This window comes from Staurois parvus, unplaced genomic scaffold (genome assembly GCF_062004578.1).
Source record: "Staurois parvus isolate SC_StPar_1 unplaced genomic scaffold, SC_StPar_1.0 ptg000198l, whole genome shotgun sequence".
NCBI lineage: Eukaryota > Metazoa > Chordata > Amphibia > Anura > Ranidae > Staurois > Staurois parvus.
Window position 1 is genome coordinate 13332838 of NW_028317994.1, and position 16343 is coordinate 13349180.

A 16343-nucleotide genomic window follows, 5' to 3' on the forward strand; every position below is an offset into this window, starting at 1 on the left:
AAGCAGCTGTCACAAAAAACAATTTGACACATGTTTTTAATTTAGCTTTATATTCCCCTTGTCTTTGCATTTTCTACAAGTTCTTCAAAGCATAAGGCAGATTCCCAAAATATGCTTGAGAAAGGCAGCAGACCATCAATGCAAATGTTTTTAAAGCGCACATTGAAGAAATAGTCGTTCTCATGTTCGCTCCCATTTTTGTCAGCATATGGTATCATGGAAATCAAAAGCTCTCTGTAATTACAATCTATAAAATGATTTTATTATTATTTTTGTGGCTGTGGCTAAATTAAATTGACAATCTGTTTTCCTAAATGAAAGCGTAAGCTGATCGTAATTGAGGCTTTATGGTATGTGTATTATCTCTTTGACTGCTTAGAAAAATAAGTGCACCCCTATAGCGCGTCTTTGCCATTAGCAGCTGACCCTAGGTTTATAGTGGATATCTGAAGCTGAATTTGCTGATTTTAAAGGGAGGAGAGAAGGATTAAAAGAAATGGGATTTAAGAACAGCATAACCACAGTGCATCTGTTCACTGTCTGTGAACTCATTTTCAAAATGGAAAAAATGCATTTGATGCGTATAGACTAAATACTTGGACTAAGTAATTTGAAGTCAACCTGCAGTAAATGAATAAAGATTTGCTTAAATTTAGGTAATCTAAACTGTATGAAAACTGTTAAGTTTTGTGCTGGGGTTGTGCTATTAGGCTCAGATTTTAAGAAAGAATGCTGGGAAAATGCATAGTTTAATTTGTTTTCTTTGCAATGTTGGGATATTTAAGTTTTAGCTACAGCATGTTCTCAATGATTTGCCTAGCAATGAAAGCAACACTACACATAATATCAATGTTATTTCATTTCCTATGTTGTCTATGATTTAATGTATCTCTTCATAGTTTTAATTCTGGCTATTGTAACCTAATTTGTTTGCATGCTAGTTGAAGCGTATTGAATGATTGTGCTGCCGTAGCATATAGCTAGGTATTAGCTCTAATGGACAAGTACACTATATTGCCAAAAGTATTGGGACACCCCTCCAAAGCATTGGATTCAAGTGTTCCAATCACCTCCATGGCCACAGGTGTATAAAATCGAGCACCTAGGCATACAGACTGCTTCTACAAACATTTGTGAATGAATAGGTCGCTCTCAGGAGCTCAGTGAATTCAAGCGTGGCACCTTGATAGGTTGCCACCTGGGTAATCCACCCATGAAATTTCCTTGCTACTATATATTCCACGGTCAGCTGTTAGTGGTATTATAACAAAGTGGAAGCAACGGGGAACAACAGAAACTCAGCAACGAAGTGGAAGGCCACATAAAATGACAGAGCGGGGTCAGCGCATGGTGAAGAGCACAGTGCACAGAAGTTGCCAACTGTCTGCAGAATCAGTAGCTCAAGACCTGCAAACTTTATGTGGCCTTCAGATTAGCACAACAACAGTGCGTAGAGAGCTTCATGGAATGGGTTTGCATGGCCGAGCAGCTGCATCCAAGCCTTACATCACCAAGTGCAATGCAAAGTGTTGGATGCAGTAGTGTAAAGCATGCCACCACTGAATTCTAGAGCAGTAGAGATGTATTCTTTGGAGTGACGAATCATGCTTCTCTGTCTGGCAATCCGATGGACATGTCTGGGTTTGGCAGTTGCCAGAAGAATGGCACTTGTGTCACTGCATTGTGCCAAGTGTAAAGTTTTGTGGAGAGATTATGATGTAGGGTTGTTTTTCAGGGGTTGGGCTTGGCCCTTTGTTCCAGTGAAAGGAACTCTTAAGGTGTCAGCATACCAAGACATTTTGGACAATTTCATGCTCCCAACTTTGTGGGAACAGTTTGACGATGGCTCGTTCCTGTTCCAACATGGCTGCGCACCAGTGCACAAAGCAAGCTCCATAAAGACATGGATGAGCGAGTTTGGGGTGGAGGAACTTGACTGGCTTGAGTCCTGACCTCAACCCAATAGAACCCCTTTGGGATAAATTAGATTGGAGACTGCGAGCCAGGCCTTCTCATCTGACATCAGTGCCTGACCTCACAAATGCTCTTTTGGAAGAATGGTCAAACATTCCCATAGACACACTCCTTAACCTTGTGGACAGACTTCCTTTGAAGAGTTGAAGCTGTTATAGCTGCAAAGGGCGGGGCCAACTCAATATTGACTGACACACTAATATTTATCGGGTTTAAATCCAAAATAATACTTAATATTTGACGTAAAGAATTACACTATTTTTGAGCTTTCTGTTTGGTCTTTGACCATCCTCCTGAGTAAGTGATGAGTGATTATATTTCTACCCCTAATTAAGATTCAGCAGTGTCCAATGCAAATACCATTGGTCTCCCTGATAAACACAGTAGCCAGTATTCATTGACACTTTGCTGAGATTTGGGCACACTATATACTACTAGGAGCCTACACTGGTATGACTTGTGGTCACCAAAGTCTAATGAGTATTGTGATGTGTTTTTGCCATGAAGGGTATTTGTATAATGGACACTTGGTACTTTGGAATGCCTTAGCAAGTGAAATAAGGAACTTTCGTAATTGAGAGTCTTGTGTAAAACAAAATACAGCATAATTAATACAGATGCATTTCTCTAGTGAGCAAAGCTTAGTATTTAACCTTTTGTCACTATGGACTTTTGTAACTATGGCTGTGTTTTCTTAGCATCCTTTGAAAGTACAAGATATCAGAGATTTTAATAAAATTAAAGCTTAATAGAAACACTGCACTATAGCTGGATTCATCAGATGTTCCATTTACTAATGTGTCACATATAACGATCCTAAGAATCAGTCCATTTATTGATACAAGGTCTTTTCATGCACTTGATTTTGCACGATGCTGGCAGACAAGGCAGTGTGGTGTGTAGACACTGAAGGAGGAAACAAAAAGCTTTGCAAAGCTTTTAATTCTGGCTGACCTAAAATGCAGATTTTCATGATGAGCCAAGTGTATCATCAATTGAATAGCTCTTAACTCTCCAGTAAAATGTTGTCCTGAATGAATTATAAATGAAGCATTGTGAAAGAAAGCAAGATCTGTGTTTTTGAGAGATCTATGCGAAACACACAGCCATATAAATGTGCAGAGGAAAGAAGGTGAAGAAACTGTCTGCATCATTAGATTCTTTTAATTTACTCTGGTTATCTCATTCAGTGTTCTCCCATTTCTTATTTGCAGCAGCAACACAGTGGCCGGATTGTCTCGTTACGGATGACCTAAAAACAGTAAAATACAATAATTTATGAGGCTATAAAATGGAAGAGAAAGGATTGTGGCGACAGCAACAATAAGCCATTGTGCCTGTCACAAGATCTCTCATTTTAATCATGAGCACATCACAATAGTCTTAAGACCGTAATGTACGGAGATGTCTGAAACCGAGATCTATTATTTGAACAACAATAGCTGAAATAACCAATGACCAAATTGAAAAAAGGGTGAATGACAAAGCTGGACTGATATCACTAATGGGAATTTATTAAAAGGAAACTCCAGGCATCTATTAAATGTCTGTGATGAAATATTATTGGGCTGTGAAATATATTCCATTAGGAAAATTGCATAGATTCATTACATACAGTATTCTTATAGTCGGAGTACCCGCTACAGTCAATAAGGAGGTCGCTGACCTGTTAAAGTACCAGTACTTCAGTGGTGTGTGTTCTCATTCTTGCTACCCCTACATTTTACACTGGCTGCCCAACCAAAGTATCTTTCATCAGGCAAGATAGGAGAGTGAAATAAGACTTACTTCCCCTTCTATCAACTATCAATTATTCACTTTAAAGTGGTAGTAAAGTCTCCTGTCTTACTCTGCTCTTTGAAAAGCATTGTGAAATTACTTACATGTAGATGTCTTTCATGGTATCCCAGTCCACACCTTTTAGAAGATTTTTCCTGATTCTTGATTGAATGACATCACTGGTGCATGCATATTTTGTCCCCTTGTGACGGCATGCTCAGTGTTGCCGTCAGTCTCTTCATACAGATGCCATCCCTCCTTCATCAGCACTCCATGGTGTTGCATAGCAATCCCGCAAGAGTTCAGAACCATTTCTGTTACTGTTCTCTGCAAATGTGTGAGATTATGTGTTGGATACAGGAGGAAGAGTGGAAGCATACCACTGTACAGAATCAGTAGACCACCGCAAATATGGTGGCGCCTTCAGCCTGAACACGGGCAGAGGAAATCAATTGGAAAAATAGTAAGAAACATACTATTACTGTTGAGGTGTGTTGGGAAATATTTAGCATGATGGCACTTTGATTTATGAGGATTTTTGCACTGGAGTTTACTGCCTCTGACATTGCAATATAAATTAAGGTCCACTTTAAAGTAGAAAAAGATTTTGTGGTATAGTTGATCAGCATAGTGAGTCAACATATCAAATTACTTGATGTCCTAAGAAATCTGCAACATTTAGCATATATTCTGCTAGGGATGCACCAGAATTTCAGCGGCCGAAACATTTCAGCCGAAAATACTCTTATTGGCCTTTGGCTGATATTAAAATAAGCACTGATGCAGGTGCTAAAAATAACCCCGCTGCTCACTACCCTCCGCCACCGCACGGCTTACCTGAGAACCCATCGAATGATCCCGATGCTGGGCATAGAGATAAGTGAAGGAAAGATGGCTTCCACTTATCTCTATGCCCTTGGAGGACCAAAGCGACGTCATTACGCCACTTCTGGTTCCAGCAATTTGTAAACAAGGCCATTTTTTTTTTATATTCTTCGTATCCTTATGGAAACAGTTGCAAAAGAAGTGGATGTTACTGTATGTAAATGCTGAAGAAAGGGACATTGTCAAAGAGAAAAACCTTCCATAGATAAAACTGACTAAACTCTACTTGACACTCTGCAACTGTTTTTAACTAGGCTAAGCTCTATCTTACTTTAAGCATGAAAATATCCTATGCCTGTCTCTGAAAAGTCTTGGAAAACATGTAACGCAGTGGAGGTGGTGTAGCACGTAGTGGAATGCTGACTTTGAAACATTTCAGACAGAACGGCTTGTAATTTTCTCCAGTTTTCAGGATCTGTCATGACCAAGATATGTGACAAACACGGAAAGCAGTTTTAAAATTACTTACCTGGCAAAGCTATTAAATTATGAGCGAAACAGCTGTTACTATGCAAATTCAAAACATGCAAAAGGCATTGCGAATGTGTGAATATTAAATGAATAAAGTTTAAATATTAGCCTGCATAGAATCTTTCCTGAGGCATTTGTAACATTCTAATCAAAGCTTATATGCAGCTGTAGTTGTAAAGCAATGTTTTAAAGAGATGTCCCAGAAAATCAAGGTGCAAATTAATCATACAACATTAATCATTTTGTTCTGATTTGTCCCACAGCATTTTTTTTGCACCCGTTCTGGAGTATGCTTTTAAGCATATTCTTAGTAATAATGAATATTTGCTAATGCAATTTTGTCAGATGAAGTGGTGCGGGGTTCATGTGATTAACATAATGGTTTATGCAGTAGGAATACAAACCCATTACATAACTTGCAGTTGTTGATTTTTTTGACACTTTATAAATAGTTAAAATCATACAGTGTAAGAAGAATATTTAACTTTGGTTTGATCTTCATTGCAAAATTAAAAGAAAGTCAGCCCAAATTGGATAGAGGTGTAATATTTAGAATTTATTATCCAGTAATTCAACTCCTGAGGTTTCCTGAGCTGCATCTGCACCAGGGCCAAACGCTGGTTGGGACCTGGGCCTTCACCCCTGGGACCCAAGGACTGAGGAAGGATTGGGATGTATGAGCACTTATGAGGATTTAAAGGGTTATTTTATCAAGAGAGGACTGGGAAAAGTGGCAGCATTGCCATGTGGGCAATTTTTTTTTCACCAGCAGTCTGAAACAGAGGAAAATAAGACCTCTATTAGAAATGTACATATTTTGATCAGGAAAACATTGCATGGCCATTGGAAACAGCAGCAATATAGTTGCTTAAGTCTTCCATAGACAGTTCTAACCATGTATGGCCAGGCTGAATGCACCCAAGTGATTGATCAACTTGGGTACAACTAGCCTGCCGGATTTTACATGCGATTATCTCTAGCACCTGTTATAGATGTTAGCGATAATCACTGTCTTCTCTCGGGAGGGACAGCTCGAGAACACAGTGACTTGACAGGAGTCAACACTGTATTGTGCAACCCACGGTTGCAGGAAAGAGATTTGCACTGTCTATGCACTGTCTGTCATCAACTTGCCTTAGTTGATGTTAGTGTTGCATGTAGATCAAGCATGTGAAGCTCAATGGATACATTTTATTGAATTGAAGGAACTAATCTACAATGGACCACATTATGCCTATGAGGGATACACCTACTGATAAAGACAGTTATTTTACAGATTGTGGTCATAACCATGATAGTCTTGCTGGAAGATAAAGCAATTTTACAATCAATGGTGGCACTACAGTGTGTACTAGCTGTATCATGGGACTATGAACTAACATCATTATAGTACCAGACCTGATAAAGAAATATTGCTTCCTAGTACTTATAATGCTGTTTTTTATTTGTGTGCATTCTGACAGGAAAGACGTTTTATACCAAAACGATAAGGATTATACATTGGTAAATCCACAACATTTCAAAGTTGAATTGTATTCAAATTTTATATATATTGTGGAGTGTTCACTCAAGTAAGGCACCTTTCATGTACTTTAGTCCATCCAGTGAAGTATGTTTTAGGGCTTTCTGCCCCTTTTATTCGAAAGTAAACAGAAACACACAAAAGCTGGGTTTTCCGCATCACAATGAAAAATAGAAATTTTGCAGCCTCCTGGCTATCCAGAACCTGTAGTCCCTGAGCTTGACTCCTCACAGACTAGCCACATTATCTTATTCAGTCTTGTGAAAATAAACTGGCCAGCTTGGGCTACACATGCAGTTTGTAATGACGTAACTCTTAATACCTCTCCTTGAGGCCAGAACTGACAGTCTCTCAGTACCTGTTCACACACATTGCTTGTGATGCAGTTTGTCTCCAGGAGAAGGAGCCCTGAACCATAGATAGCCCCTTGACTAAAAGGGTTGTGGACCCAATCCAGGAGCTACTAATCCTGGAGAAAACTGCAAAACCCATGTTCTCTATTCACATCAGACATCCAAGAGCCCCTCAATTTGCATACGAGAGAACTCTGGTGACTTCTAACTCTTCAGACACTGTGAGAGGGTACAGCACTGTCACAATATTTATTACATAAAAAGTATTTAAGAACACATGTTTATGATGCAAATGAGGTATGGGGCTGCTGTAGAAGTATTTCCCTCTTTATTATTTCCAGTGTATTGGTTTCTAGGATGACCACTGACTGGGAGGGGTAGGGGCTATTAGCTTTTCCGGTTTGGGAGACTACTTATTTTAAAGTGGACCTTAAACCACCCATTTAAGGTATTTTTATATTTCCTATGGCCAGTTAAATTGTGAAATGTATTTAAAAGCTGTGAAGTTTTGTATCTGAAATCACTTTACAGTTTCCTGTATTGACAGCCCATACAGGGCAACGTAGCAATGTCTGTGCTCACTGTGTATAGCAGCTCTTATATTCACCAGCATGTCCCCATTTCTGGTCAGAGCATGTTTTTTGTTTAAACCCTCCCTCAAACAGGTGCCCAAATTATCATTCTACTGCCAGGAAAGCTTGATAGGAGCCATTCCTTAACCAGAACCTGAAGCCAGTAAAATAATTAACAAGGGAATCAATTAAAAAATATAGCCCAGCTACTTTATATCCATTTTTGAAATGTTATATTTCAACTTCAATTTATTTATTTCCCATTTTATTTCCCATATTATGCACTACATTGCTGTTCGTCTTGTCTGCAGAGAATCTTACAGTCTGTGAAATATGTGACCATGACTACTGACGAATTGTAAGATTACTCGAAGAAAAGGAAGAAATCTGTCCACAGTGGTAGATTTTAATGGCCAGCAAGAAAACATATGCAATGCAAATTAATGCAAAACACAGAAAATCCAGAAGAAAGCAATAGCACTATATGTGTCATCTTTCCCCTAATGTGCAGACTCTCCACATATCTCTACATGTATATTCAGCTTCTAATGAATAAAAAGGCAACACCATAAAAACCACATATGCAATGAGGGCTCATCTGCTAATGTAAATTCTGATGCAACAATGAGAGGAAGCTTTCCCATAAACATAAAATCTGTAAATACAAACATTGCCTTCCAGCTCAATCTAAGAACAAAGCATTTCATTTATTCTCCAGCTGAGCAAAATCATGTCATTGATTCTATTTCATATTATGGCAGTGTAATTGAATGCAATCTGTGTTTATTTTGGTACAGGGAAAGCATCCTTTAAAGCTGAACTCCAGGCATAAACATTTTTATAGATTTTTGTGTGGAAAAAAAGAGTTACCTCGGCTCATGTGCAGTGAAGGTCTAGCTCTTTGCTCTTTACCGTAAAATTAGCTTTGTATTTGTGACAAAAAGTGCGGTTATCTCTGTTCTTTCATTACACTGTGGGTTCACTGTGGGTATGAGAGCTGCTACTCCCATACAAAAAAGCAATAGTATTATTTATTGCCCCCTTACCCTCTTTTAGTCATTCACCAAACACCTTGAATTCTAGGAATGTTTTACAGCTAATGAGCAGGGCCGGTGCTTCCACTAGGCAAACTAGGCGGCCATCTAGGGCGCACTGCTACCTAGGGGCACCTGGGTGAAACATACTCTCTTTGTTTGTGATACCACCACTTCACAAATGATCCTCCAGCTGAGAGAAGGGGCGACAGAGGGGAGGCAGAAAGGACAGAGGAAGATGACCAGTGTCTGGGGCCAGTGTGGCAGCTGAGCTGTCGCTCCTTCCATTGTTCCTCTCAGACTCAGTCCCTTACTGCAAGCCGCCTAGTGGCTGCTGATAACTGTGGAGTTCCAGCCCTTCGCTTCCCATTCAACAGCAGAGTTGGAGCTGCGCCTGCAGAGGAAGGTAATGTCTGACTCTGATGTTTCGTGTCTGTGTGAGTGTGGCCCGGCCGGCCATCCATCACATGTGCAATGTGTTAGTGAGTGATGACATCATCACAATCCCACAGCCTGCTCTTCTAGTGCCTGCTGGGCCTGCTGATCTGTGTCAGTGTTGATGATGGTGTGTTGTGTCAGATTTGTCACTGTGTGTGATCACTCAGTTTAGGTGTTCTCTTTGTGTGTGTAGGCTGGGCTGCCTGCTGTCACAGTGTTTTATCTCCCCCCATTGCCTGGGGAATTCCTGCCTGGGATCTGTCAGAGTGTGGATCCATTGTCCTCCACTCACTGCAACTGTCATGCTGCCACTGCCAGTCACAGATACAGTCCACCTGTGACACTGATTTTATCTTTAATATTGGTGCTGTTGGCATCTTATGGCACTAATTTTTTCAAATAAACCGAAATTTAGCAGTTTCATGTTTTGTTGATTTAATATTTTCTACCATTTTTATAACATTTTATTTATTTATCTTTTTTAGTAGCTGGTCTTGGCTAGGGCGCAAAATAGTCTAGCACCGGCATTGCTAATAAGGTGTTTTGTTAATGGACAACAACAACAACTTTATCTTGCCTGTAGCTCTCATACATGCAGCACGCCAGAACTACACTATAACTTTACTTTCTGGTCTAAGTAAAAATGTGGAATTATATAGTAGAGACCAGACACTACATTTGAGCTGAAGTAACTTTTTTCCCACACTAGAATTTATAAAAATGTCTGTGCTTTAAAATTGTATGGCATTGATTGTAGGAAGGCAATATCGCATAGTGATGCACCATACAAAAGTCCAACATTGGACTCACCATCAATGTCCTCTGTTTTCGGCCTTTCAGCTTTTTCTGGGCCCTTTTTTTGCATCTTGTCAAAGGTCACCTCTAAGTCAGTCTTGGTAAGTAAAAATGGGCTTGATAATGAAAAACAACATATAGAGGCTGATTTAATTAAACTGAAGAGTGCAAAATCTGGTGCAGCTCTGCATAGAAACCAATCAGCTTCCAGTTATTTTTGTCAAAGGTTAATTGAACAAGCTGAAGGTAGAAGCTGATTGGCTACCATGTATAGCTGCACCAGATTTTGCACTCTCCAGTTTTAGTAAATGAACCCCATAGTGTTCCGCAAATAGGTGGTAATACGGGTGAAACATCATAATACATTATATTACTATATATATATATATATAACTATATATATATAATAGAGTGTAATCGTATATTGAATCAAGGAGTTTTGTGCACCCTTTTCTCTCTTCTAAGTGCAAGGCTCTGCGTTATATTCCTAACAGCCAAAATGCCAATTCTGACACTTGTATTACAAATAGTGAACGTAAGATATTTGCATATTTCCTTTACATATGATTGTGTTGAAGCTTCTTTTGGATTAATTATGGAAGATTCAGCAATTTTCTAGGTCTTCAGGAGCTCCACCCCTGATTTACAGAAATTCTAGCATATCTCACTAACTTTATAGGGTAACCCAGGCACCATTAATTTCTTTCACTATTTATATACAAAATTAAAGTGCGGCTTAGCATACAGTATATAGGAGGTCTTTTGAGCAAATGGGTTGGGGGGGGGGTCAGGGGGCTTTTGTAGAGGGATATCTCTTTATTGTTTAAACAAGGCATATATCAATGGATTTTAAAATAAACTTATGAATTATTAAACCTTCCAGTGACTGAGGAGTCATAGTAGTGTGGCCAAAACTAACTGAACTTTTTCCCACAGATTATTCCAAATTAATTCAAGCTTTAATTTAATTCTAGTTTTACGCACAGCAGTCTCACTACACAAAAGGGCTTTGTTTCTTTTTGCTCCTTTATATAAAACATTCTACAGAGCAGAAAATGTTCTTTAAATTATTGTATTTTTATGATTTTACTGTTTAAATCTATTGCAATGTTGAAATATATAACACACTTCAAGATCATTTTAAGAAAAAAAAAAGCCTAATGCTCTAATAAAAAGAGCTTATCTCAGCTGTAAGCTCCATTTCAGCATGAAATGATACCCAGCATGGGAAATAACCATGTTAAAACCTGCTCAGCAACAAACAAAACCTCTGGGACTCTGACTTTAACAGAAACCTGCAGACATGTTTTACAAGATCTTGGTTCTACATGAAAGCAGAAACCTAGCTGAATATAGCATTATAGAAATGTGATTATTGGGACAGTGGAAATATGCTACTATTACCATTAATTTGAAAAAAATATAAGTTTGTATAGATGGATATTCACTGGTAGAGTTATTTCTTGCAATCGGATTTGGGTGTACTGATTGTAGGGGCTCATCCTCAAAGTCATAGCAGGAACTTTGACAGAAATCTAAAACAACCAAAGTACCAGTTTCTGCAGTTTTAGCAGCAGACATCAAAAATACCTAGCAAGCACCAACACAACATCTGGCTAGCAGTTCTTCTCAGGGCTAAGACACTTTACAGTGGTTTGGCACTGACAGTTACTCCCTTTATGGTGGACTGTCACTCTCAAGACTCCATGTAGCCTTCAAGATCTCACAGCTGCATTTAGTAAAAAACATGGCTTTCAGTTTGAGAGACCAAGAAATTTGCATGTATCCTGCCTTTATTTCACTGAGCAATGAGCAGCATGATGCCAGTTCCTGGAGTGGAAAGACATCTGCCTTCTTCTCCCCATCCAAGATATTCGAGACCCAGGGTCCTAAACGAAACATATTTAATAACCTGAGAAATAATAGATGCATCCCCAGCTTCTGATGTTCTGTTCTTCATGTCCAGAATGGGTAGGATTACCATGTCCTCTTCTAGATCATCATACCCTACAGCAGGCGTGACCTCTATGACTAAGCCCTGTGAGTAGGCTGAAACACGTCACTGGGCATGGCCTGGGAGGAACCGAGGCTGAGGCCCCTCTCGATCCCCATCTGATATTTGGGCTGATTGTAGTGAAGCATCTTTCCACTTTAGCATTACCTACAGCAGATGTGTTGCACATTACAAATAATCTTAGTGTAATCGAGGTGTAGTCTGAAGATGTATAAAAAGGATCTCTGCAGATATCAGATGTTACAATTAGTAGGATATTTTTGCTGCTGGTCACTTATTCTTTGGTAATTTTTGACATGTCCGATCTTATGGATCAGCTTGTACTATTTTGTCACTTGGTTTACAGAAATGTATGTAAAATCAAGCAGGATAGAGTATGCTGCTTTTTGGTATAAAGCAAATACATCCCTACTGTATAGAAATATATGCCAAACTGAATAGGGAAAAGAACGCTACTATTTGGCATAAAGTCCCAAGTGCCCTTTTTTGAGGGGCAGGGAAAGATATTAATGCAAAGGTCCCTGAGGAACCTAGCCCAGTCTATCTTCAACCATGCAGTTTATTTTGAGGAGATGCTCCCTCTCATAACTGAGAGGGAGCAGCACACAGAAGGATCATCTAGGATCGGGACGGATACAGCACCATAACATCATTATCCACTTCAGATTGGAGACCAACTAGAGCGCATTTGACCTGCTTGCAAAAGCCTGTCAAACATCGTGGTGAGTGCTGTGGATAAGGGGGAGCATGAGTGGGAGCACTGATTCTTTCATCACCAATTTTTCTACATAGAGCACGTTCACCACAGCACCAGGAGCACAAAAAACTGTACTAAACTTTACTTAAAGGAACAGGGATATTAGATTCCCGTAGTGTTCAATTGCTGTGTTGTCACATTTTATGAAGCATATAAAGAAATAGGAGCATTGTTATTTTATTTGGCATTCAGTGGATGCATTTAACCTTACTTTTTGATACATTTACACATTTTGTTAGCACTTTTCAGATATGTTATATGGGGAAGGTGCACTGTAGTGCTGCACTTTCCAAATAGGGGTATTGTTCTTATCATTTATTTATTTGTATGCACTGGTTTGTAATTTGAGAATATAACGATGTGTAGTAAGTGGGGGAGGTGCACTTTAGTACCATTTTATGTATACATTTTTCATGCACTATAATTAATTGCACAATACCACATCTTCACAAGGTTTGATATTAGGGGCAGCGCTATATAATTTTTCTGTTTTTTACACATCCCCTTAGGATTGTGTTAGGTGTTAGCAGCCACCCATCCATAGTTACCATTGCGTGGAGCCATTCCTTACTATTTTGAGGAGTAGTTAGTGTTACAGATTTTATATTAGTTTACTAATTTTGACACTGTAGTCTAGAAGTGACACCCCCTGTAAGATGTAGATTAGATTTTGTTTCTTGTTTCTCATGTTTTGATACAGCAGTTAATACTATGCTGATGACTGAGCGTGTGTACCTCTGCCAGAAACATCTACAGTGCCAGAAAATGGCAAAGCTGTGTACTACTATGCACAATTATCAGAGCAAACACCACATTAAGCAACTTAAGGGATCATCCTGAACTTACTGGATAATGTCATTCACAGCATTCTACGTCTTAGCTAATGACTTTTCTATAGTGCTCTAAAGTGTGGATAAAATGCTTTTAGTCACTTCTGAAGTCAACAGTATGTAATCAATTTGCACACTTGATTGATGTTTTGCTGCTGTACTTCTAGTTTCAGCCTGTCAGCTCTGTTTTCTGAGACGATGCATTTTACAGCTGGGCTGCTTGCACTTAAAGCAGCATAGCAGCATTGTATTTTTTCCTGAAAGTTTTTTTTTTTTTTTAAATCCAAACAACGTTTATTGTCAAGACAATGAACAGAAATGGAACAGAGTTTACAGAATCTACAATAATATTACTGCACCAGCAGAATTATACATAGATAGAACAATGTAGATACGCAGATCCTGTAACATACAGAATAACTGAAGCAGTGACCAATCATAGCAGGAAACACATGGATCCAAGGCTATCTTGACAATACATACGTTTTTCCTTTTTACCTTTTATTCTCTTCATCTAGATGTATACATAAATGGGGGAAAGGAACAAAATCAAAAACAAACCATCATGAAAAAAAAACAACTGGTTCACCCGAGACATCCCGTCAGAGAAAACTGTGGATACACATGATTTCCCCTAAGGGGGGATAAGTGGAGCTACATGCCTGATAAAAAAAGTCACAACTGCAAGAGCTGGTCCGCTATTAACTCAGGAGGGGCAAGACCAGGTGTATCTAGCCAGCCCCATCACACCTGCTGAAACTTGCGATAAGCATTATGATGTTGGTATGTGAGTTTTTCCCGTGTGAGTAACAAATTAACATAATCTATCCATTGTTTACTAGTCGGCGGGGCCGACGATAACCAGTACCTTGCAATCAACTTCCTAGCCAGATATAAAAGTCTAGATACCATAATATACCCTCCTGGTTAGAACAGTTCTTGGTCCAGTTCCCCCAACAGACATTGCAAGGGATCCTGGGGAACAGTATATTGCCATGCTAGAGAAATAAGTTGGAGAACCTCACTCCAATATCTATGTAACTTGAGGCAACGCCAGAGCATATGAATGAAATCACCCTGTCGGACCCTACACTTGGGACAATCAGGTGAACCCGCCTGCCGTACCGAAACAGTTGCACAGGGATCCTATACGCTCGATGGAGAATAAACAACTGTGACAATTTATGAGAGAGAGAAAAAGCACTGGAACATATTCCAGGGCAGCGTCCCAGACATCTCCGGCAAGCTCTGAAACATCCTGGGACCGCTGCACCCTACCCCAGAGACTAGAATGATCATGTACTGTGGATAACAACTGGGAGTAAACCCGAGAAAACATTCCTTTTTTATGGGTTGGCTGAGTTACATCCTTGAGAAAAATCGAGTCTGTCAATGTAAGATTGGAGAGCAGAAACTGGGCCTGCACCGCATGGCGTAGCTGAAGATATCGGTAAAATTGCTTATGCGTAAATGTAAATTCTGTTTGCAATTGTGAAAAAGACTTCAGAGTTTCCCCTGAGTACAGCTGAGATATAAATTTCAAGCCTCGTTCCCTCCATTCACGGAAACCCTCTAATTTAGCTAATTCTACATATTGCTGATTTTTCCATAAGATGGTACTAGAGGAACTAGGATGGTACTAGGAATCCGGTGACATGGAAGGATGCTTTTACCGCACTCCACACTCCACACTCAGAAGGTCCATGGTTGGAGCCATAGATGGGAAGACCGGCAGAGCCATATCAAGATGAGAGAGAGCCAAAATGGTGGAATCGGGAAGAGAAATCAGACTCATAATATGATCAGTAGTATCAAATAAATCCCACCCAACGAGATGCTGAAATTGGGCCGCCAGGAAATACAATCTAGGCTCAGGAACCGCCAGCCCCCCTGAATCCTTGCAATATTGTAACATGGACAGTTTTATCCTAGCTGTCTGTTTTTTCCAAATGAGGCTTCAAAATTGGGTCTTTATACGATGAAACCATTTCTTAGGAATCTATATGGGAGAGTTATGGAAAATATAGAGAAGTTGCGGGGCCCAAATCATTTTAATCAGATTGACCCTGCCCACCACTGATAAAGGAAGTTTGCACCAAGTGTTGCATTTCAATTTATGCTGATGGAGTAGAGGTAAAAGATTGAGAGATATGTACTGTCTAGGATCAGGAGAGACCACCACCCCAAAATACTTAAATGTAGACACTACTTGTATTTGCTGTGCACAGGGTCTATGGGCATCACCACTGATTTATGCCAATTGATTTTAAGGCTGGAAAAGCCACCAAAACGTCCAATAAGGAACTTATCCGCATCTAAGGATGTAGAGGTATCGCCCAAATACAACAGTGTGTCATCCGCATAAAGGGATATTTTTTCTGAGAGAGCACTCCTATTAAAACCTATAATATCTGGAGATTGTTGCACCAAAATCGCTAAAGGTTCTAATGCCAAGGCGAACAAAAGGGGCTAAATAGGACAGCCTTGCCTTGCCCCCTTCTTCAGCCTGAATGAATCTGACAGAACCCCATTGACCCGGATATGGGCACTAGGGGCCATATAGAGAAGACGTACCCAACTAGTAAACTTGGGACTAAAACCAAATCTAGACGGTACTTCCCATAAATACGGCCATTCCACACTGTCAAATGCCTTAGCCGCATCCACAGATAATATTGCCCTTCCCCCAGGGTTGTCCACTGGAATTTGTAAGTTCAAAAAAAGTCTGAAAGTTTTTTAATGCCTTATTATAAAAATATTCTGTATTTTGCAGTACTATGTTGCAAAACTTTCGTTAAGCAGCATTTACTTTGCTAAAAAACAAACAAACAAACAAGAAAAAAAGCTGTATATAATGTAGGCCTGCTTGCAGAGCATATTGTCATGAAAAACACAATTTTTGAATCCAATGTTTCCACT

General features: G+C 39.5%; 1 protein-coding gene across 29 annotated transcripts in view; it reads left to right on the forward strand.

The window, feature by feature from the left end:
* Positions 1–16343, forward strand: part of PTPRD (protein tyrosine phosphatase receptor type D) — a 2222737-nt gene that overhangs the window by 1887288 nt on the left and 319106 nt on the right. The window lies entirely within an intron of this gene.